This window comes from Sciurus carolinensis, unplaced genomic scaffold (genome assembly GCF_902686445.1).
Source record: "Sciurus carolinensis unplaced genomic scaffold, mSciCar1.2, whole genome shotgun sequence".
NCBI classification, from domain to species: domain Eukaryota; kingdom Metazoa; phylum Chordata; class Mammalia; order Rodentia; family Sciuridae; genus Sciurus; species Sciurus carolinensis.
The window spans coordinates 75,364-83,084 of record NW_025920226.1 but is presented as its reverse complement, the minus strand read 5'-3'; the positions used below and the strand labels follow the sequence as shown (position 1 = coordinate 83,084).

The following is a 7,721-nucleotide window of genomic DNA, read 5'->3' as shown; positions in this document are numbered from 1 at the left end:
AAGAAGGACATTTAAAAGAGCAAGTAACTTCAAAAACAAGATTGCATTAAGACAACAGAAGAACAGTGCATCATTACGGATTGGATGTGCTTGTATAAGTCTGTTTTACCCCTAATATCCCAGGCAGGCCAGGAGGGAATGACCATCCTAGGACTTACAGCATAGAAAGAATGTAGGAGAAGTACAAGCTGCTATGCCACAGTTCAGAAATGCAGAAGTGGCAATCAGCTGCCAGTTTGATTTGGAGCTGACAAGAATCATTTCCCTTGACAGTCGTCTCTTTTGTGAGATGCTGACTTGCAGGCTCTGCTCAGCACTGTCAGTGGCTTCATATGACGACCCTCTTATAAGCCCTTTGCAGAGATTCAGTTTTATGGATGTTGTTATGGGAATGGTACAATTATGGCCAAACTGAAGTGGTGATGGGGAACAAAAAAGGAAGTGGATTGGGAGTGGGCAAAATTGCTGTTTTTGTCAAATGTATTTTGGCTGATCACCTGGAGTGAGTGAGAAAAAGAATCAGGACAAACAGGGAGGAGAAACCCAGCTTAGCTCCAGGGACTACAGGCCCAAGTTTGTACTGAAAAAAAAAATGTCTTTAAGAGAGGAAATATCACAACCTCTTATTGTCTCTGTGATTTTACAAAGGTACTATGATTATGTATGAGTCCAGGAAGTCCAATGATGTCTGGAGATTTAATGTCACTTCCTTACCTTTTTTTTTTTTAACAATTCTAAACTTATATAGTCTCAAAACATAAAGCAAAAACTGACCATACAAAATTAAATAGACAAACTCACAAAATGGTAGACGATTCTGATCCAACTCTTTCAGTAACTAATTGAATACACAGACAAAATCATTTATAAACATAACCCTCTTTTCATGTACAGAACAATGCAACTGACAGATAAAAATTTTACATTCTTTCCAAGTAAACATGACATGTTTTTTAGTGCTGAGCACAGGCTAGGCCTTTACAAATTTTTAATAAAAAGATAACTAGGAAATCCTCACATATTTTTAAATTAAGAAATATCATATAAAAACACACAGAATTAAAATTTTAAAATATTTTGAACTGATAATAAAAATATAATATTAAAATTTATGAGATGCAGTTAAAATGTCATACCTAAAAAGAATACAGAGCTTTAGGCATAAGGAAATTCACATTAACAAAGTACACATAACCAAAACAATTTGTTTTTAACAAAAAAAACTTATCCTTATCCTTTCTCAGTTTTTTCTAATTGTAACTTCTATAAATTAACAAAGGAATTTACCCCCACAATATTTTAAGAAAAAAGATGCAACTACTTGTATAAAAATATTACATCTATTGGGGAGGTCCTCAGCAAATTTATCCATTCTCTGCTCTTCAGATAAAATAGATTCCATTTTCATCATCCGTGAGCTCAGAAAGACAGTAAGACTGTACATCTTTGACTAAGGGTAGAATCGCACAATGAGGTAGGTGGGTAGCCACATTGTCAGGCAATCCATCAATCTCCAGAACTAAGTCTGAAAAGGAATTGCATAAAAATCTGGAATATGCTTTAGGGGTACAAAGCAACCCCTAGCATAAACTCTGAGAAAAACCAGTCTCTACAGAGCCATGATTCCATTAGATGAAAGATACCAATAGTGAGAGTTTTGGTTTTGCATCTAATGGTGCTGAAATATCATTAAACATCGATTTAGAAGTACAGGACATTGAAAAAGCAAGGTCTTAGAGTAACACTTCCAGTTTTCAGGAGGCACCTAAGATGATCAAAAGAGTCATGAGCAACAGCTCAGGGGGACCCTGAAGGAAGTCATGAAAGAACTTCTTCCAGTGAGAAGTTATTGGGATGATGCATCTGATGGTCCAAGAAGTGTGATAAATAAAGGGTCCCAGGTGAGAATAAATACAAACTTACAGGCTGCGTGGCTGCTTTGTCGGGTAGTGCAAGGATTTGGTAAGTGATTGAGCTTTCTGCTGTAAGAAATTATTCCTATGTATTTTAACAGCGTGAAGATTTTCTGTCTACAAGTTTAGCAGCTGCCTGGTATTTTCTGGATCAGAAAATTATCAGAAAACCAAATAATATTAGCAGTTAATATGATGATTTGTACCTTCTTACAAATTTCCAATGAAGACTTTTAAAACTTTTTAATAATAGTTTGAAAAATTTGAAAGTGCAGTACAGGGAGTCCAAAAATTTCAACATACTTGTCTCTCTGGTCAATTTCAGAAGGTTCTCCAAGTTTGGCTTCTTTATTTGCAAAAACTGAGTAAATACTATGTGCAAACTCTTCAGCAAAAATGCTGTTGTTTGACACAGATTCTCTGCCATCGAGAGATTCAAACTGTTGTTCTATACAGGCCTGAAATATCAGTTCATCAAGTAACTGCCCTTCTAGCTTTAACAAGAACTTTTCAAGTGACTTTAGTTTTTCTTCCTGAGTTCCAAATTTGAAAGCCTTTAGATGTACAGACTTTAGTAACCTTTTGTGCATAGTCCCATGGTCTTTCAGTGTGATATGATTATCAATAATTTCATCAAGGGTGAGCAAAACTGTCTGTATTCTCCCAAGTGCTCATACACAACCTGTCAAAAAAACTAAAAATGAACGCCAGTTGAGTCTATAATTTTGGGTGCAATCTTGTTACTGATATAGAGGCTGACCTACCGATGGACTACATTCATCACTGTATAGCACCTTGTAACAAAACAAGACAGTTCCTATAAGAATAAAATAAATCTCCCCATTTGAATTTGACAATCACCTTTCACCATGCTGGAATCTGTAGTTGCTTCTTCATAAAACAAAAGCACATTTTTGAAACAGTTTTAGCCTCATATTTTAATGTCTTAATTTCACAACAAAGTGCAGCATAAATAGCAATGACTTTAAGACCTTGTTTTCAGTCTTTATGAGTTCCAAAAGGGAAGACCGTTCATAAGGTAAAAACTTGAATGCTATAGGATTGAGATTGAAATGCCAAAGTCTCCAACTGAATCATCCAGCACGTCCTCAATTCTTCTCAATTGAGATGTATCTTCCTGAAGAAATTTTCCACATTTCTTAAGTTGGACTTCAGCATTCATTTTCTGTGATCCACCATCAACATGGTCAAACTCCCAGACAGGGGACAGGGTCTCCACTGCCGTCACCCCAGTGCCTCCCACAGACACAGCACCAACCTGCCCAGGCAGCAAAGCTGGTCTTGCCACACTTCATTATTTTTGTTAGCCAAGTTTTTACATGTCTGAAATACGTAATTTTGTAAGTTCAGATTTTTGATAGAAAAATCAAAAGAATAGGTAATAATTTTCCAAAAGGATTTTTATCATCATCCAGACTTAAGACAGTGATCAAGCAAGTGCCTGAAAATCAGCTAACAAAGACTACCTGAAACGCCAAGGCAATCCGTGCTTCAGGAAACTGAGCTTCCTTTTGAAAGTGATAGACAGGAAGAAATTATTTTCCATAAAAATAACATCAGAAGTTCACATAATATTTTCCTACCTTCTCAAAAGTGATAGAAATAGTCAATAAATATTTTTAAAAATATATTTTTTGACTGAACTGCTCTTGAAAAAATATCTGGATTCTTTGGGAGTTAAATATGCTAGGAAAGGGGGATGGAATTGTTTCCACGCATTCCAGGACTAGCGATGGTTTGGATATGACTTTTCAACCCAGTAATTGAGACCCAAACACTGTAACGGTGGCCCTGGCAATTGCCTGAGGTAGCAGGAACGAGAAGATGATACTCAATCATATTAAATCAGTGTCTGTGGGACATACTTCCTGAGCTTATCAAGAACAGGGTGGGTGAGGTGGAGACAAAGCACACTGATGGCCCTGGGGGCAATGAGTGTACACACACACTTTCAGACTAAAATTCCAAAACACTTCTTGTAGAAGATAATCCACAAAGTTACTGGGCCCAAGGAAATGCAAATATTGGAGCAATCTACAACAGACTTTTCAGAAGTATCATTTTAATTCTCATAGGTATATAGGAGGGAACAACACCCATTGAACAAGATCAAGGAAACAAAATGTAGGCAGGCAATGATGAAGAATAAAGAAACATTTTTTTAGAAGTCCTGAAAATAGGAATTTCCAGTTACAGACAGATGATTTCCTGCAAAAAAAATACAACCAAAATAAGACCTCAATGGATGGGTTTAACAGAATGGAGTGAACCGAAGATAAGTGAACCTGAAGTTTGAGCAATAGAAATTACCCAATCTGAACAAAAGAGAAAATACACTGAAGCACAAAAGAAAAAAATAACAGTACTTCAAGAACTGTTGCACTGTTGCAAAAGATCTAATATCCACATCTTTGGAGTTTAGGAGAAGAGAGAATGGGTGGGGTTAAAAAATTTCCAAGGAGGAGTGACTGAAAAGATCCCAAATTTGGCAAAAGACATAAATTCATAGGCTGAAAAACATGAGTAAACTCTAAACAGGATAATCCAGAATAAATCCACATCATAGTCAAGTTTATGACAGCTGTTAAATCTAACAAGAAAAGAAAACTCTCAAAAGCAGTGAGAGAGAAATGAGATCTGACCAACAGACAAGACCCAAGTCACATAGCAGCAGATTTCCCATCAGAAACTTGGGAAGATGGTGACACAAGACTTCAAGCATGTAAGTAAAAGGACTGTCAGTCCATGAAAAATACCCTTCAGGAACAATGAAGTAATCCAGAAATTTATTTTTGAGTGTTGAGGATATTTTTTATTTTCAGAGATGGGTGTTTTTATTTTAAGAGATGCTATGTTGCCTGGACTGGTCTAGAACTCTTGGACTTGGCAGGGCATGGTTGTGCACACCTCTAATCCCAGTTGCTGTGGGGGCCGAGAAGGGAGGATCTCAAGTTCAAAGCCAGTGTCAGCAATTTATGAGACCCTGTCTCAAAACAAAACAAAACAAAACAAAACAAAACAAAACAAAACAGAAACAGAAACATAAAAAGGGCTGGGGATGGGGCTCAGTGGTTGAGTGCTCCTGGGTTCAATCCCTGGTACCAAAACAAAAACAAAACAAAACAAAACAAAACAAAAAACCAAAACTCCTGGGCTCACATGATCCTCTTGCCTCAGCCTGCCAAGTAGCTATGACCATAGATATGCACCAGTTCTTCAGACATTTTTAAATCAAGAGCATAATCTGTCACAGAAGAACATGCTAAAAGAGTGGTTAACACAAGTTCTCTGACTAGAAAGAAAATGACAGAAGGATATCTTAGAATATCAGGCCAGAAGAAAGAACACAGGAGGCTCTTGCAATTTGTAATTCATGGTAGATAGTTGAAAGCAAATAGTATAACACTGTTGGTTGTGAGTCTCAGTGTATGCAGAGAGAATTCTATCATAAATGGGGAAAGATAAAGGGACATAAAGAGAAGTAAGTTTTGTACATTTCACTTGCTATGCTAAAAATAAAAATAATAGACTGTGAAATATTAGGTATATGTAATAAAATACCTTGAACAAAAATAGTAATCTATAAAGATATATTCAAAAGCACCGTGAATAAATCAAAATGGAATTGAAAAATAAAGGGTTAAATAGCCACGAAAAAGCAAGAAAAAGGAAACAAGAATTACAATCAGGAGCTTGGGGGCTGTGGTTGTGGCTCAGTGGCATAGTGTTTGCCTGGCATGCGTGAGGCACTGGATTCAATTCTCAGCACCACATTAAAAATAAATGAATAAAATAAAGGTAAAAGAAGAAGAGCTTGGAAATTTTCACTCTCATCTTCACAACAAGAAAAAATCTAACCAAATAGAAAAGAAACAACATTCCTTAGATCCATCACAGATCCATAACAAAAGAGTGAATTGAAATTTGGACACTTAGGTGAATTCAAAGAATCAGTCTATGGAGAGCAGAAGTAACTGGACCCAGGAACAAGTAGAACCAATTGAAAAGTAATTGACCAGTGGAGGTGGAATATGGACTACCTGAAGACTTGAACACTCCTGGGACCCAACCTTTAGATCCCCCACACTTTTGTGAGTTTTACCCCCAGGAGACTCACCAGGTTCTTTTCATGAAGAATCAGGGGGAAAATTCCCTCATGCTTCAGGTGGGAGGAAATAAAAAAGTCACCATTTTGAAATATGCCCAGAGATTTCTGTGTTCAAAACAAAGTTCTGCTCCCAAGAAAAACTTCCAAAATCTTCTCTGATTGAGGGCCATTAAACAGCCAATGAAGTCCATTACTCACATAAGGGGAGGAAAAAAATAACAAGCTGAAAAAATCTTCTGACAGTCAGAGTACAGGGATTCATGCCTGCTAAAGAAAAGAAAGCCCTCAGATTTAATCATTAGATTATAGACATGTCCAGCATCTTGCCACAATAACAACAGGGTCCATTATAGTAGCAGTGGATTACAACTGGGAGAACTGAAAGACTCTTCAAAAGGAAGTTTCCGGGGAAACCCAAAGACAATGGGGGAGAAACAACAACAAAAACAATAATCAAACAAGGACATGAGAGGAAAGTAAGGCTTCTGACACCTATAGCTCCAGGATGCATTAAACTCAGTCTAACTCCCAGACAGAAAAACTCTCATTAAAAAGTCTGTTTTTGGGGCTGGAGGTGTAGCTCCATGGCAGAATGCTTGCCTAGCATGAGGGAGGCACTGGGTTTGATCCCTCAAAGCATATAAAAGTAAACAAATAAAATAAAGACATGCCGTCCATCTACAACTGCAAAATTGTTTTTTTAAAAGCCTGTTTGCCTCAGTTCCTATTACCTGACATATTATGTTGGACTTTCAGTCAAAAATCATAGGCATGCAAAAAGCAAGAAAAACCTAACTCTAAAGAGTCAAAGCAAGTATCTGATCCAGATCCAGATATGATAAAGAAGGTAAAACCATCAGGTTGGGAATAATCAATATGTGAAGGGATCTGATGGGGACAACATGAAAGAAGATATGGGCAATACAAATGGAGGATGGGCATGGTATTGAGGAATCGAAAGGAAATGATAGAATTAAAGTCACTGACACAAATGAAAAGTCCTGTGATGGCTCAGCAGTAGACCGGATACAGCTGTGGAAAGAATCAGGGAGTTTGAAAAGTGTCAAAAGGAACTTCCCAAACTGATATGCAAAGAAGAAAAGAATTTTACCTTCCATTCCAGTCCAATCTGAGCCCACAGGCTGGGCAACATGGCTGCTTAAACAATAGGGCAGTCAAGGTCAGGCTCTGTAGAAGGGGGTGCCCAGCACCTGCAATGAGGATTTCCACTGAACTCCTCCAAGCAGGGATCAAGAAAGCTGCTAAGCTTGGATTCTGTCCCGACCCGCGGGACATCAACGCAGGATGGCAAACCTAAGAGAGAAGGAATGAAGGGACAAGAGACACAGGGAGTGACAGCAAGACAGGAATTCTGATCAAGCTGCAAATTTTTATTGTTCTCAAGGGTATTTATGCTGAGGGAATGAGGGGTATGATGAGACACAGGCTGGTTGGCTGTGTTTTTCTTTTGGGCTCCTGATAAGGTGCAAGTTCACGCTGGCGGGCCATAGGCAGAACTATCAGCCTGGAGTGGGAACGGGGAGCGCTCCGGGAATCCATCAGCCTTCAGCTGCAGGGTGCCTGAGTCAGCTGCAGGGTGTTTGTGCAGGGGAGGCAACCGCAAAATGCTCCCTGGGCTGCTGCTTATCGTAAAGGTCAGAACGTCCTCAGAATGAGAA

At 38.2% G+C, this 7,721-nt stretch overlaps 1 pseudogene; it reads right to left on the bottom strand.

Moving 5' to 3' along the window:
• Nucleotides 1-1,130: 1,130 nt before the first annotated feature.
• Nucleotides 1,131-7,195, bottom strand: LOC124975217 (WASH complex subunit 4-like; annotated as a pseudogene).
• Between the last annotated feature and the right edge of the window lie 526 nt (nucleotides 7,196-7,721).